The sequence below is a fragment of the Myxine glutinosa genome, chromosome 1, assembly GCF_964187855.1.
Source record: "Myxine glutinosa chromosome 1, kmMyxGlut1.1, whole genome shotgun sequence".
Lineage (NCBI taxonomy): Eukaryota > Metazoa > Chordata > Myxini > Myxiniformes > Myxinidae > Myxine > Myxine glutinosa.
This window is the reverse complement of record NC_136261.1, coordinates 217,472,923-217,490,353: the sequence shown is the minus strand read 5'-3', so window position 1 is coordinate 217,490,353 and position 17,431 is coordinate 217,472,923. Positions and strand designations below refer to the sequence as shown.

At 42.7% G+C, this 17,431-nt stretch overlaps 1 long non-coding RNA gene across 2 annotated transcripts in view; it reads left to right on the top strand.

The window, feature by feature from the left end:
* Window positions 1-17,431, top strand: part of LOC137434327 (uncharacterized) — a 79,840-nt gene that overhangs the window by 52,917 nt on the left and 9,492 nt on the right. Inside the window, exon 5 of one of the 2 annotated variants that reach the window (XR_010985847.2) lies at window positions 5,296-5,401. This is a non-coding gene — a long non-coding RNA (uncharacterized LOC137434327). Of the gene's footprint in view, window positions 1-5,295; window positions 5,402-11,396; window positions 11,443-17,431 lie in introns of those variants that run through there. The other variant, XR_010985848.2, reaches the window with a different exon arrangement.

Genomic DNA, 17,431 nt, shown 5'->3' with positions numbered 1-17,431 from the left:
GGTTCTTTTTGAATGAATTTACTACTATAATTCAGCTTTTACTCGCGGCCGTAGAAGATTGACTACTATAATTCAGCTCAGCTTTTAATTGCGAAATGGGCCCAGCCCAGCCGAAGCGGCCTCGACCGGCCTCGCCACCGAGCCTATAACCTTCCCGGGGCCCATCCCGATATTTTTAGTTATTTTTGAATGAATTTACTACTATAATTCAGCTTTTACTCGCGGCCGTAAAAGATTGACTACAATAATTCAGCTCAGCTTTTAATTGTGAAATGGGCCCAGCTCGGCCGAGGTGGGCCTCGACCAGCCTCGCCGCCTAGCCTAAAACCTTCCCGGGGCCCATCCCAACATTTTTTGTTTTAGAGGTTTCCTCCTATCTTTCACCGTTCAGGAGATTAGCGTGCTCAGACAAACAAACAAACAAACAAAAACTTTCTTTTATATATATATAGATTAGTAGTAGTAGTAGTAGTTGTAGTAGTAGTAGTAGTAGTAGTAGTAGTAGTAGTAGCCAAGATAAAATGGACCACCCTTCTCCCTATATGTACATGTTGCCATGTATCCCACACTGCACCCTGAATTTCACAACCGATCCTTTCTGCTAATCGCACCTGGCACCAGTCTTTGTTACCTTACACACGCAAAGTTAAAAGTGGGGTTAAGTAATTGGGTCACTTCAGTCTGTCCATCCGTCCGTCTGTCTACAAAGATCAGTTTATGACCAAGGAACAACTTAATTTAAATTGAATGGTATATTTTGAAAACGAATCGGAAAATGAACCTGTAGTTTCGCAGTACTTTGGCGCTGAACTCATCCTGATCACGCATCCGCAGAGAGGAGAGAGATAATTTTTCAGCAGTGAAGCTGCTTCAATATTTGGCTATGTCCTTCCGTCCGTCCGTAAAAAATGAAGAAGAACCTTTATAACCCACCGTGTTTAATTATAAAGTGTTCTAATGGGTTCTAAAAGGTCATTCTTAAAGGTGATTCTAAAGGGTAATTCTAAAGGGTAATTGTAAAGAGTAATTATAAAGGGTAATTCTGAGGGGTTCTAAAGGGTAATTCTAAAGTGTAATTTTAAAGGTAATTATAAAGGGTAATTCTGAGGGGTTCTAAAGGGTAATTCTAAGGGGTAATTCTAAAGGGTCATTCTAAGGGGTAATTCTAAAGGGTAATTCGAAAGGGTAATTCAAATTGGTTCCAAAGGGTAATTATAAACGGTAATTCTAAAGAGGGGTTCTAAAGGGTAATTATAAATGGTAATTCTAAAGGGTAATTCTAAAGGGTAATTCAAATGGGTTCTAAAGGGTAATTAAAAACGGTAATTCTAAAGAGTAATTCTAAAGGGTAATTCTGAAGCGTTTTAAGGGGTAATTCTAAAGGGTTCTAAAGGGTTCTCGAGAGTAATTATGAAGGGTAATTCTAATGGGTAATTCTAAAGGGTGATTCTAAAGGGTTATAGAGAGTAATTCTAAAGGGTAATTGTAAAGGGTGATTCTAAAGGGCGATTCCAAATGGTGATTCCAAAGGGTGATTCCAAAGGGTAATTCTAAAGGGTAATTCTAAAGGGTAATTCTAAAGGGTAATTCTAAAGGGTAATTCTAAAGGGTAATTCCAAAACGTAATTTTAAAAGGGAATTCTGAAGAGTTTCATTCATTTATAGGCTTTACCTATTTCATATTTAAAATGTCAATCTGAACCGCTTCCTTTGGACACGGGTGCAAATTTTTTGTTTAATTTTGCTTTGTCTGCCTCTGGCAGTCAAACAAATTTTAAAATCATTCCAAACAGGAAACTTACTGTTTTAAGGATGTCATAAAGGACACAAACAACACGGATGAATAACTAATGTAACGTGTTAAATAAGGTGGTGTAAAACAAGCTACGCTGCATTAATGACGTTAAACTTCCAGGTTTTTTTCTACAATCTCTAAAACCTTTATTTTATTTCAATTGAATTATATACGTAAACACAAAATAACGCAAATCACCTCTTTGCCACTTTCAAAATCATTCCGTTTAGCAGTACTTGGACAAAATATTATGGATTTCTTCATCCCAACCAATCAAATTTGCTGCTCACAGACCCCACCCATGTCTTTGTTTCTCAAGACTGCATGGAATAAGGTGTCCGATGAACTCTAGTTTGTTTTTGTGGGTTTTCTTCGACAGAAGTGTGAAAACGTTTATTTTACAGGGTGTAATCACACTTGGTAAACTAGAATGACACTCGGTAGAGAGCATACCTCCACCAGGTGACCAGTTTACATTTTGTATCCCAGTGATAGACTGGATCTACATCTGGACCTGAACCGAAATCTCATTGGCTCGTTATTGTCACCTCACTTACCCAACTCATTCACCAAGTTTTGTCACAAGTCATCCATAACTTTTTGAAATATCGTGCTATATATAGTTTTTGGCCCGATCACTCAATGGTGAAGAATCACTTATAAAATTTAAAATTCCTCGTATCCGTCTCCGAACTGCTGCTCATCAGGCCAAAGACAACGACCATGTACCATTCCCTCTCCCCCAGCATCTACCTACGTTTTATTCGATTTATTCGATATACGCACTGCGTAAACACCACCACCAAATCCCCAATAGTGATCCAGGGTTTCAATAAACTTTTCAAATACCATTTTATTTAGCCGATGTGATCTGAACATTATTAATCGTCAACACTAGGCCAGTTAACTTGGAGTCGATATTTAAATATATTTACACCATTTTATATACCAGCAAAGAAAGTATTTTAGTTGGAAAGGGTCATGATTCTCATACATTTGCAAGCCATGAGCCAACATTTGTAAAATGAATAAAATCCTTCCAAAATTGTGAGTCAATAATCACAGATGATTCCCAACAGTAATTACCCCTTTATCCGATGTGATCCGATGTACCATAGTCTGTTACAGGGCGTTGGTTCTGCCAAAGCAGTTTCTTAGCAAGGATCATTCTGCACAGTTTGCTATCCCTCTCCCAGCAGTAAGTAGTTAAGATAGGAATTTGTAATTTGTTCATGGTGCCGGCGATAGCTCGCCTAGTCTTTGTGAAGGACACCGTAGGATCTTCAACGTTCACCAACTAAAGCTGGAGACGAGACACCCGTTTAACGTCCATCCGAGGTATGACGCACACACTGATGAATCACCCTGCCAGCGAATCACCGGGATGACAGTTTATAGCTGGGTCGGGATTCGAACCCAGGCTAGTCGGCTTAGAGGCGAATGTGCAAACATCTAGGCCATCCCCTTTTTAAAATACATCTCCCATATTATATTTCAAAGCAACTGCTCTCAGCAGCGATGCAAAGTTTTGCCACAGGACTTCTCAACACGGTGTCAACATACATTAGTTTCCTCTAAACAGAGAGCTATGTAGTCAATGTAAAAGGATTTGCGAATGCAAGTCTTATGGCAGTGTTCAACCGGTGAACGACTCCATCACTAGCAGTATGCAAAACCTTCAAATTACCGTCCAAATGAGTCAGAAGGTATGCCTCCCTCAACAATGTGTTTTTCATCCTCTGGATTTTCCCACAGCCTCAAGATGCTTTGTCTGTGGCACTCCACTTTAAACTGTTGGCAGCAAACTGTTGGCAGTTGAAGAGTGGTGGGGAAATTTGAAAATACTCAGTGACCAATATGGAACTTTTAAAATGATGTATGAACGCAAACATTGCCTTTCACGCATGTGCTGTGTGTGCGTTTTCAATGACTCGCTTCTACTAAATGAGGCTCTTTTACTCTGCCGTTGCTAGGGTGACAATATTCAGCATTTAAATGAAAGTGTGAATTTCAAGATGGTTAATTGTAATGGAACTGTTCTTGAATGCAAATTTGGACTTACAAAAATATAGGCAACTAGCGAAGGTACCCATGCTACACACGCATGGGTGGGAGCGCAGTTACAAACGGACAATGCAGAAACGGTGAATGCTAAACCATGAACCAATAAATTCCACATTCCATGGACAACAGGTCCGTGAATGACTTGGGCAAAAAAACGGTGAATGCCAAACCACGAACCAATCAATGTGGGTAATGTTTCCATACGTATTCAAGGTCGAAACTGCAAATGCTGAATCCGCGAATAACACGGGTGGAAAACCTCATATCATTTCCTTATTCTCCTTTAAACTCAATCTCTCTATATTTTCATTCCAAACAGCATCATTCCAATCACAAATGAATACTTTACCATTGATATAACAAAATACAATGTTACAAACACTCGTGATGTAAATGAAGATGAACAAATGTAACCAGGATATGCTGATGTGATGTGATAATCAATACAGACAAATCTGCCGGCGAGCAAGGGCGGATATGTAACGCTTCATCTAGACGGATCAAAACTCAAAATCATAATTGTATTGAGAAATTTATGAAACCTCTCACCCACCTTAGGACACAAAAAGGTTCCACCGAAAGTTTGGCAGAGCTAGCCTCAAAACTGAGGAAGTAGTTTGGGGACAGATGGACGGAAGGACAGACAGAACTCCTGCTTTATTTATTATATAGATACAAGAAATATCCGTGTGGATGAAAGGTGTGTATAAGACGTGCACACACACACACATACACACACACACGGACGCTTCTCATTTTAGCAATACTGTATATCCAAAATTCTAGTATAATTTATTTTGTGGCCCAAGATTTAAACAAATAATACATTTAATTTAAACATAAAACAAATGTTTTTATAACATTTAAAAACCAAACAAACAATAGTCACAGCACTCTCAGCTCCCACTCCTCCTCCCTCCCCTTCCTCCCAACATAATAGTAAATGTCATTGTTTTAAACCTACCTTATGCATTCACAATCCCCAGGTATGACCTTCCCATCGGTGTTCAGAGCCCCCAGACCATATGCAGTGTCTCCATCAGTGAAGTCTACCTGATAAATCTCACTCACACGTAAATATAGCTGGCACAATCTTTGTGTACTTTCACGTTGTGAAGTTGTCCTTCGTTGAAGAGTTGTTTGCCAGTATGGGCATCTGCAAGATCGCAGCCCTTTGGGTGAGCTGAGAAAGTTATCCAGGTCTTCCATTGTGGAGAGGCACGGCCCTTTCTCGCAGGTGCTTTTCAAAGTATTTTGGCTTCTTTTAAAAGCTTTGTGAAGCATTTTAAGTAGCAATCTTTATCTTGCACACGCAATATACTTTAGGGTGCCCTGAACACCGCTGTTTGCCTGTTTCTCGGGGTTTCTGCTCGCTGAGCATTCTGGGGCGGATTACATCATTTGGAAAGTCCTGTATTGCTTTGTGGTTGTGGCAGATCAAATACAAGTTGACGACTGATGGATGGATTTGTGATGTGAGCAGCTGGTTTGGCCAAGCATGATGAACTGCACTCCTGCTGTATTATACGGTGAAGTCATCAGGTGGGAGATGGTTCTACATCTAGATGGAAGACAAGAGGTAGTTGGTTTTAACAGGTCTAAATACAAATGCCTGTTGGGTGCATCTTATACCTCTTTCTATCATTGTTGCAGCAGCTTTGCAGGGAAAGCTTGAAAGAGCAATAATGCTCAGATCTATAGCAACTAGAGGAAGGGTGTATATCACAGCTTCCCTGAGACGAGCCTCATTATTCAATTCACCTGCACATCCACCAGCTTCATATTGGATGATCGAGTCCCCACTGGAGCACAATATTCAGCTATTCAGTAAAAGAAAAGTACTCCAGTTATTAAATGTAAGGTATTGTGTGGTGTTTGTTCCCTATTTTGAAACGCCTCGTTCAGGAAGCAAGGTGTTTCTTGTCTTAGCCATTACAGGAGTTTTAGGCAGATGGTTCTGATAGGTGAAGGTAAGATGGAAGTTGAAGCTAAGAATGATCATTTTCAGATCGTGCTTTTTACATATTGCGTATTCAATCTCATGCTTTTCAGATGATATTGATATGACGTCAATGAAATGCATTAAAGAAAGTCTTTGTCGTGGTTGAATTCAGTCACCATCTTCGATAGTATTCCTCCATTGCAGTCATGTCAGCATTAAGGAGGTTTTCAAGGTGCATGGAATTCCTTAACAGCACACTGGAGCAGACATGACCACCATAACTCTATTCTTGATATGTCATGTGTGTAAAAGTTGCACAGTATTGGGGTAGGAAGCAAACCTTGTGGCAGACCAGTGATATGGCTCCTTCACAAATTCCTTTGGTCATCCATGTGCATCCTGAAATGATGCCCTCGCAGCAGTTGCTCAGCTGAATTGATAACAGCCGTCAGGCAGTATCCTTCCTTGATAGCCTTTCAAGCAGACCAGCATTCCATACAGCATTGCATGCTTCGGTGGAATCCAGAACCACAGTGCCAGAATAAAGATTATTTTGGAAACCTTTTTTCAATAAAAGTCATAATAGCTGGGAATTGGCCACATGTGTTCCAACCACAGCAGAAGCTGGCTTGAGGCACGCTCAGTGTGGTATCCACTGTTTGTGCTATGTGTTCTTCGGATTAAATGCTCAAGAACCTTTCTATACAAGATTGAGGCTCACTGAAGAGCGGTGACAGAAGTAAAAAGGTAATGAATGACCTGTCAGTTTGGCAGTTGGGGAACAGTTCCACACAACAAGGAAGAAGAGCATGAATAAACAAGAAAAAATAAGAGAGAAGAGGAGGGGGGACTGTAACCTGTGAGTTGATAGGGTTAGGGTTAGTTTGGGTTAATGGAAGTTGAAAAGATCATGGACAGGGATGAAGGATGACATGATATGGTGGTACACCACCTGCTTGAAGCACTGGAGGGAAGGGTGTGATTGAACAGGCTCAGGAAGGCAGTTATACAAGCGAGAAAAAGGAGCAACAAAAGAGTTGAGGTGTTTTGTAAGGTGAGCCTTTCGGAGTTTAACCAGGAGGGGGTTACCGAAAGAACATGTGCATCCTGGAGTTGCTGGGGAGTGTCAGAGAGCTGAGAGGGAGCAGAGGAACCTAGACTGGAAGAGAGGCCAATAAATAGAAAATAAATACTTCAATAAAACTAGAACGGCACTCGGTAGAGCGCATGCCTCCACCAGGCTGAACAGTTTACATTTGATATCCCACTGATAGGCCAGATCAGGATTCGGACCTGAACCAAAATCTAATTGGCTTGTTCTTGTCACCTAACCAACTCATCCCCCAAGTTTAGTCATAACTCATCCACAACTTTTTCAAATATCATGTTATCTATCGCTTTTCGCTCGATCTCTCAATAGTGAAGAATCACTTAAAAATTAAATAATTCTCGTATCCGAATCCATATGCAGATTTTCACCAAATCACCAAAATTGAATCAATTCTTCCTTGTTGCACACAAACCTCTCCACTAAGTTTTGTCCAAATCCGTCTACAACCTTTTGAGATATCGTGCTATGTATCATTTTTGGCCCTTTCTCCCAATGCTGAAGAATCACTTTAAAATTATACTAGCCGGATCCGAATCCAGATCTTCACCAAAATCGAATCATTTCGTCCTTGTCACATAAACTACCTCTCTGCCAAATTTCGTCTGACTCCGTTCACAATTTTTTGAGATTTCCTGTTCACAGACAGACAAACAGACAAACAAACAGACAGACAGGGGTGAAAACATAACCTCCATCCACCCTCGGTGATGGAGGCAAAAAGAGAGGCCATCGAACTGTCTGTGATGTGAGAACAACATGTCTTGTGCATTGGGCTCATTTCAGGAGATGCCAATGATGTTGAGAGTTTGAGATTCCACAAATTCCAAGAGACAGATGTCTTGTTTTTTTGCGTATATACTGTCGGAGTGAGTTCAGAGACAGATGCGATGCTGGGGTGCCAGCCTATCAGAGAGAGCAGTACTCCATTGATCTGTGGCCAAAGGCCTCCTTGTAGGCTGCGTCTAGTTCTGATTTCTTAAGGAACAATTTGTAACGACAGAGGATACCCAGTCTGCGGTTGGCGTTGGAGGCTAATTAGCTTGTGGATGTCCAGATGCCCAGTGCGACGGAGGATGCCCAGTCTGCGGCTGTGGCTGGCTTTGTCTTGCAACAGATGTTGAGCAGTGATATCAATGTGTAACTTTTTGAGTATTGTCCGAAGTGTCTTGTAGAATTATTGAAAAATTATTTGAATAGGTTATGTGAGTGATCCGAATTGCACCAGCCATACAACAATGCAAAAACACAGATTTGTCTGGATTTATGGTTAAGAGCTAAAAAATATTCTGGAGCTACATCGGATTCGAGACCACTCCGATTGGAGACCACCCCGATAGCATGGAGTCTCGTTAAATTGAAGTCCACTGTCCAATATTTACCTTAGTTTTGAAGAGGAACCCAACGCTATTTGGCATTCACATGTCATCTTATGATTGGTTTGTCAATCAGGGCCTTTGCTAATTGCATCAACTGCCTGTGCTCTCAGTTTGTAGATAAAACACTGGTACTTACAACTTGGGTGCATCAAGGATATTTCTTCTTCTCAACGAATTATATCAAGTTAGAAGTAATTATTGCTACCTGCGTAACCCTTATAAGGCACCAGGCTTATTTCTTGCACCATTAAGTTCTGAGTCAGCTACAATGGAATTGGCCAGAGAATAAGGAAGCAAGAATTTCAAATTTGGATAGGATACAAGCACAGAATGGCCGACTCTTAAAAAAAAAAAATACATGGTAGAAATAACATTGAACTATAGACCGTGTTTGCTATATTCAGGTCTTTGTTTCTTCGCCCTTTTGTTGGATCCAAATGATACAAGCGAGTTCGGTGTGATACCCTGGTGGACTGAAAGCAGGTTGAAAAATATTATATATAGATTGGAAATCAAAAGATAAGCAAAACATGTAAACTAGGCCTATTATATGTGGTTTGGTGGAAGATGGTTCAAAGCTGAGCAAGAACCAAAACCGTTGGTATCATTTGTCCATGAATACCCTACTTCATCAAGACTGGCGTCAGCCTGTGTCGGCAGATGATTCAAACTGTAGGTTTTATCAACTGAAGGTTGAGAAAGGTATGCAAACTGCAATGGCCGGCAAAGTGAAGGTGACGTTTCAGGCATTAACCCTTCGTCGACAGATCCACTTATGTTACTTATTGTAGTTTGCGTACCTTTCTCAACCTTCATTTGATAAAACCTCGTCGCAGGACGATTTGTGAGCAGCCTTTTCATCAAATTAGGAAAAGTCATTAAAGGTGAACATTTGTGAGACCGCTGCCAGGGTGGCTTTGGTCTTGTATCACCAACACTATTTTATTTTGTTATAAAGTGGGAATAATTACAGGGAATAGCTATTTGCAGCTGCTTGTTTATTGAGGTTTTTCAATCCTAACAGGATATGTGACTCCTGCAAATAAGCTGTTTTATTTCCTGAACTGATATATACACATCCGATATATACTAATGCAAAAAGCATGGTAGACCTTGAGCAGAAAAGTACAATTTAAATTCCGAGTTGCAAGAATACACATCAATAATTATTTTCGAGGAAAAATCGAAAAATGTTTTAGATGTTTTGCACTGTATATTTTACTTGGACCTCCTAGCTTGTGTGGGATCAAATTAATTGCACCCAGAAAACGTTGGTTGAAGGAGTTTGGGACTGAGGAAGGAGACGATTACACGTGAATAGAAAGCTGCAGGAGGTGAGATCCCCAATGAGTGGAAGGTGAGGTTGAGCTAGGTGGATGAAGTTGAGGTGTGGGTTGGGGCGGGGCTGCTGATGTCATGCTTTGGCGAGGCATGGAATCAGCATCTGATAGTAATCGCCCCTGCTTGCCAAAGCCAGGCCGGCTGCGTCAAGTGCCTTTTTATAGCAGCACCCTGGCCATGGATCAGAGGCACGGAGCCGACAGGCCCTCCCTCGGAAGTGGCCATGCATGGGAATGGTGGGGAGGCGGGGGGCCTGGAGGGAAGGGAGAAGGAGTAGGCCTACTCATAGTTTAGGAACTAGGCTTGAGAAAGTGCTGCTATTTTTGATGGTTGTACCTGCAAGGCCTGATCATTCCCAATGATTGAACTTGAACAGGCTCTGCCATTCCTAATGACTGGACTTGGGACGATTCCCACTATTCTTAATGACTGGTGGATATGTTCCTCATTACCTATGCTGTGAGAACAGGGATCAGCCTGCAGGTCCGTCACAATCGCTGAGCAATACTTTCCCGCGGTATTTGTCTAAGAACTTTATAAATGTGCTTCACAGGTGTGGAAATTTACCCTGGAAAAGTTTTTGATCGTGTGTTTAAAACTTACTTTTTTAGTTATATTAACACTTGGTTATCGAATTGAAACTTAGAACTTTAGCCTCGACCAATTCGTAATAACTGAAGTAATAACAATGTAGTGTTGGTGCTCCTCCACGGTTGTTGCAGCAACTTGGTTGTTGGGCACACTATAACACCTATAAGAATCATCTCAACAGGAGGTGATGCTCAGACAGGTGCTTTCCAATGTTTATGCACGAGTTTGTGGGTATGCACACCTCACATTGTTCTACCAGTTGTCATTAAATGTCTACGAGATGAAAATCTTCTTCTAAGCTATTGGAGAACGACTCAGGTAGTGGAACTATTCAACTGGTGGAGTACGTGGAGGTGTTCCTGGCAGAGCCTAAACGTGGACAGAAAAAATTCATAGCGGCCAATGCTCGTTAGCGAACAGGCCCAAGTTGTAGTAAGTACGACTCGAGTTTACAAGCCAAAAATGTTCTCGAATTCAATGGAAAGCATTGTTCGTTGGTTTATAAATGCGCAATTGCAGGTTATTTTCCAAATCCTGTTTTTTTGCTGAGGATGCAATGATTTTGCACATGGAGAGCCGCGGATACTGTAACATACCCGAACTCTATTGGGGTCAGAGGTTATGACCTTGGTTTTTGTGTCAGGGTAAAGGTTATAGTATAAATCGAAACCCATTTGATACAATGGACTGAACCTCAATATTAATCGATTCGCAGTTGAGTAACTCAATTGTGCCGAGAAGATAGCCAAGGCGTAGATACTCACCTTTAAGCTGTCTAGTAGTCTGGGTTTGATTGGTGCTTTGTAGACAGTACATTGCATCAAGAAGTGCGCCTCCTTTGGAAATCGCGTTGAGTCGGCCATCCCTTGTGCTAGCATTTACGTGTATTGTGTAAGGTAAAGATCCTGTGGTATCTTTCGAAACGAGCAGAATAGGTAAGTGTGTACCGGTGCCCTGTCAATATTCAAAATCCTTACCTTGATCTACAGGGAACACTGCATTAGTGACTTAGCCACGCCCAATAAATGATGCAATCAACAGTCAAATAAGTGATGCAAAGTGGTTATATATAATTTTCTTGGAACGTTGGCACTCCCGTCTTATTACCTTCACCACCAAAGGTTCATGAACGTTTTGTTTTCACCCCTGTATGTCTGTTGGTCTGTCTGTGAACAGGATATCTCCAAAGGTTGCGGATGGATTCGGACGAAACTTGGTGGAGAGGATGGGTAAGTGACAAGAACAAGCCGATTAGATTTTGGTTCAGGTCCGAATCCAGATCCGGCCTATCAATGGGATATAAACCATAAAATGTTCAACCTGGCGGAGGCATGCTCTCGACCGAGTGTCGTTGTAGTTATTTTTTCTACATTGAATATACTAGTGAGATACCCGTGCTAAGCACGGGTGGGAGGCCGGAAGCAAACAGGCAATGCAGATACGGCAAATGCTAAAGCATGAAACCAATAAATTCCACAGTCATGTAGCACCCTCAGTCGCACGTCAGACATGAAAGGCAAGTTCGTGAAGGACTTCCATGAAAAACGTACCCGTTCTCAAACGAACTGGTACTTTCACGTATAGAAACATTGATCATGGGTCCGTGGCGAATCTGCATATGGCGATCCGCGAAGTTCACGTTTAGAAGGGAGAAACCATCACGGCATGTCGTCATTTATTTAAACTCGATATCTCTTTTTTTCATTCCACACAACATAACTCCAATCACAAACTAATCACAAAATAAACTTTTAACAACATTGTTAATGTTTCCTTCATTGTAAAAACTACCAAGTCAACAGTTAAAAGGATTTTGAGCTGATAGGTGTTACGGCCTTGGCAAGATCGATGGAGACAGCGATCTGTGAACTTATACACCGCCCAAATAGCTATGTGGAATTCTCTCATGTAGAGATTAAACTCACGTCGTTTGAACTTTGGCCGGGGTCATTATTTACTTTTAATTATGTTTATATACAAATCAAAAAGAAGATAATTGGTTTTGGGTCGTCCTTTCCACATATCTCGTGGGATTGTGAGTTGGAGAGATGACCGTGATGGCGGGGAGGGGGTTGGCATTCTCTCAAGCAGGGATTCAACCCATGTCCTTATAAAAGGTCTTTGTGTGAGGTCACCGAGTCCGATCGGTGCAGCCGATTGGTGCAGCTGTGCAGCGATCGGTGCAGCCGTTTGTGCGGCACCCGGGAAAATAACGTTATGTGGGAGTTCAAACCTGAAAATGTTGGAGGCCAAAGCTGAAATTGGAAAAACAATACACCCTATTTTACTCCAGGGGATCCCAGGATTACCCACCCAAAATATCGTTGCGATCGGTTCAGCCGTTTTTGTGGTACCTTCGAACGGACGGACGGACGGACAGACAGACAGACAGACAGTCGGACATTTGGTGAATTATAGTAAGATAGCCAATGGAGTGCTCCAAAAATGTCAAAGTTTGTAATTTATTTATTTAATAAATGTAATAATTAATTAAGTAAATATTTTTCTTACTCATAAAATTGAAGAAGTTAAAAGTCTACTGTAACTGTCTCATCTCAATCCGAACACCCACTTATGAATTGAAGGTGACACCAGCATACCTATGCATGAACGGCCATTTTTGTTGGTATATTTTCAGGATTTTTTCTTAATCCTTCTTATTAACATTTTTCTTATTTAATGGCTGCCAATTAATCCCACCTTCTCTTGGTGAAGGCTGAGCAACGATTTTCGTTCGACTGAAGGTGATTTGGACCGGCCTCTGTGAAGGACACTGTGGGATCTTCAATGTCCACCAACTATTGCGGGCACACGTGACACCTGTTTAACGTTCATCCGAGAAACGGCACACACAAAACCTGCTGGGGTCAGAACGTCATGGAGGGCTGCCGATGCCCGTAAGGGGACAAATAGAGTAGCAGAACAAGATAGTAGAAAGTGAGACGATCATAAACCCGACTGTATACCTCCCAAAGTCCCATGGTGACTCCACCTACAAAGTGTCCACCTGGAGGATTCCCTGTCCAGCCGGTGCAGTTGCCATGGCGCGAAGCCATGTTTGTAAACTCAGACGTCCTTCTGATGGCTTTAGCAGTCCAAGCAGTCGGGATCGCCGACTATAGGTCTGTATGGATCGCACGTCGCGGTCTCTTTCATATCGGCCGCCTCGGGCAGCAGCTGCGGCCCTCGGGTCGTGTTCATTGAATGAAACATTTACCAGACGACTCTGCGAGGAAAAAACATCTACATGTTGCTGCGCGAAGTGGAGGCGAATTATCACCGGCATCCTCAACACGATCCGGAGCGAGTGGTCTGGAATTTTCAGGTGCTCCTGGCACCTATTGTTACACTACCTGCTATATCAGAGAGGTTATTGCAAAGGGTGCAGATTCTGAACTTTCATACAAGTTTAACCCCCAGGTGTTCAAATCTCACGTGTGAATGGCTTCTTCAGCTACGAATGGCAACCAGGACCACAAGGCTCGTTTCCTGCTGTTAATTCCTTGAGACCATGCCTTGAGCAGGTCGTATGGACTAACAAAAGAACATTCGATTCAATTCTGAATTCAGCCCGCTAATTGCATCACTTGCGAGGCACGGCCGTGATGCTGATGCAGTGCCATTTGTAATTTGTTTTCCAGGATGCCGGTGATAACTCGCCTACTTTTGGTGAATGATAGCGTGGGATCTTGAACGTACACCAACTCCCCCCCCCCCCCCCCCACCCCACTCTTCCCAGAGCTAGAAGATGGGTCCTCCTGCTTATTGTCCTTCCGATGGACGGGGCACAAATTGATGCATCACTCTGCATGCGAAACACAATAGGGGTGACTGCAGTTAATATAGCTGGGTCAAGATTCAAACCCAGACTGGACAGCTCAATGGTGAGCACACATACAGTAGCATACAAACGTCTGAGTCTACTTTTTTTTTTGTATACAAGATCGAGGCTCGTGTAAGAGCTAACATTAATGACAAAAAAACAAAAACGGACACATAAGACGAAATAAAGGGAGCGGGAGACAAGATGGGGAGAGAGGGGGAAGCACACAAGTAAAACATTTGAGAGCAGGGACATCGGGACATATGTTTAATGACTTAAATCAATGGGAAGCTTTCTCATACCACAATTTCATTGTATTGAAGGTATTTATTCATATTCTTTAATTTATTTTTGAACACAATAAATGAAGGGTCAATATATTTGAGAGAGATAAAGTTTATGTCCGCAGTCTTACTATTGTCTAGAGTCTAGACTCGAGACAATTAACACTTGATCATGGAAGGAAGATTTTAATGTTTTTTGGTATCCTTTTACGCTCGATTTGCCCCGCCCACCAAAAATCTGCGATTTGATTACGTCATACATCACGTGACCCACACGTCATCTTGAGGATACTTTTGCTGCGGGACTTGTTTACATGCTGCCTACCTACGCTCCGAACTCTGAAGAAGTACTCAGAATGGCAGCCGTAGATGTATTGTTGCTTTCTGTAGCAATATATCCAAAGGTGGTGTGAGTATACATATTTTCCGACAAGATCCAGCTGTAAAGGAAATATGGATAGCCAAGGTGAAACTGACCGTGGGAAAGTGGCATGGTTGATGGCCCAACTGCTTCAAGTGTCATTTGCAGCACCCATTTTGAAGATAATCCACATCTGGATTCGGACCTGAACCCAAATCGAATCGGCTTGCTCTTGTCAAACACCCAACCTGTCCACAAAGTTTCGTCCGAATCCGTCCATAACTTTTTGATATATCTTGTTCACAGCAAAACAAACAGACAGGTGAAATAATAACGTCTGCCCACCTGCGGTGGGGAAGGTAATTGACCTCCTCCATATTCCATTGTATCTAATATTGCTGTTTCGTATGCAGCCTATGGCTGCTGGTTGCATCATTTCTGGAAATATGACTGCGTCTGATGCAGTACCCCCTGTTACCAGTAAGCTGGTACTCATTTGGCCGATCTCGGAAGGATGACAGGCTGAGTCAACCCACGTGGTGCTAATTCAACGGAATGACAGGGGCTCAAACTCGGGACCCGAAGATCTTAAGCCAGCCACCTTAAACGCGAAGCCACACCAGACGATCTAATGTCGGTGGAATTGTCAAAATGGAGGTAAATTGAATACAAGTTATTGTTCATGTATTTTCAGCTTTAAAACTCGCTCTTCCATCAATCACCCTGAATATTGTATTTTTTTTTTTTTACGTTATAAATGTGCCAGGCCACAGAAATTTGCTCGAACCCATTGAACAGGTAAGAAGGTCAAAAATCGATCAGGAAAAGCAAATTTTATGGTAGTTGTTAGTATGGAATATGTTAATTAGCAAACTGCCCAGATCACTGGGATATATACATTCATCATCATCATCATCATCATCATAATCATCATCATCATCATCATCGTCGTCGTCGTCGTCATCATCATCATCATCACATACTCTTTACAGACCATCGGTGCTGCCAAAATCGTTTCTTGGTAAGACTTGTGCTGGATGCTTTGCCATTGCTTTCCCAGCATTCAGTCCGGGCAGGAATTTGGAATTTATTCGGGATGCCGGCAATAACTCTCTCACTCTTTGTAGGAGATACCAAGGGATCTTTAATGTCCATGAGCAACAACCAATGTTGGCAGACAAGCCCTTCAGATTAACGTCACCGAGTACACATTGGTGCTTCGCTTTGCATGCGGAATTCCAGGATCACAGTTTATAGCTGCGGAAAGATCCGCAACCAGGTTGCATACCTCTCGCGATCGTGCCAGCCCTTGGGATATTCATTAAAAAGCAACGAAATGTCAATGACCTGACAAAATGTTTATGCTGTTTAAAATAGCAATACAGACTTGGGACCTGCTTAAAACAAATATTCTATGATTTCCTTTTTAAATCCCATAACCCTAACAACTCGGGGGGGGGGGAGGGGGGGGCTGTGTTACGTTTGTGGGGGGTAGGCAATGCAATGCCTTAGTCCAGGCAGAAGTGTATAGATTACCATGCTCCGTATGTCGCGATGAAGAAGAAGAACCCCCATGTACCATAAGTAGGGAATCCGTTAGACCAGATGTCGTGTAAGAGTGTGTCTTTGTCCTCATGACGAGGGGTGGGGTTATGTTAATTAGTTAAGGATTAAGGGTAATTAATCCCCTGTATGTATAGTACCTCTGTTATCTTTTCCTCTGTTCCTTATGACACTGCAGCACACTGACATAGCCAAGCCAAGCAGTCATGCATTAAAACAGTAATTAAAACCAACCGGAATAGGACATTGAACAATAACGCTGGCACCACCACCTGCCACATCACAACATCATGCAGGTAGCTCCGTGAGGCCACACCCCGAAGAGCAGTGATTGGTCCGGGTACCAGAGAGCGATGAGATGGGACTCGCTGATACACACAGATGCACGGGGGATGGAAGGAAACGAGGGCACGTATGGGGATCGTCGGATGATGTCAGAGCCTTGAGAATAAAAGACTTGAGTCCCGACATTTTGGCCTCTTGGGTCCTGGCTATGGTGACGAGCGGCCGCATGCGCATCTCTCTCGGCATCTGGATTTCATCGCGGGCGGTCGACTCCCGGCATTTTGTCTCATGGTCCCTGGCTTTCATCGGTAACGTACGACCACTTTGTCCTTTCATTGGTTCGTCGGTGCCGACTGGGCGTCGTCTGGGTGCTGTGTGGAGCAGACGGCGAGTGGATGGGCGCAGCCTGCTCGCTATCCGCTCGGCGGCTAGAGGAGCGAACTGCGCGCCAAGGCAGGCCTTTCCCGCGTAGGGATACGGGACCCTCGACGGCCCCGGATGGTCATGGACGCCAGGCGGAGTGCAGGTAAACTTACCTCACAAACACAATGCATTATTTTCACCTTTATTTTTCCCCTTGTGTTGTATACGAGTCTGTATGGAGGGTCTCTCGTTTAAGAATTTAGTTTACCGTGCATTCTTTTGTTACCGGCATTTCTTTCAATAAAGCCGGTATTTGTACATTTTAATTCCGTGTCAGTTTGCATTGATTAACAGGGCCGAAAACGTCCAGTGGGGTCCGTAAAGGTAAGAGCCTTGCTACCACCCGCTGTCCTCCCCAGCGCATATAAAGAAGGTCTGCCATCATTGACTGAGCACCTCGGAGTGTAAAGCTTGCTCCACTATCTGTCTCCAAGGGTGTCCACCCCTGGGAACGCGACTTTCTCTCTCTCTC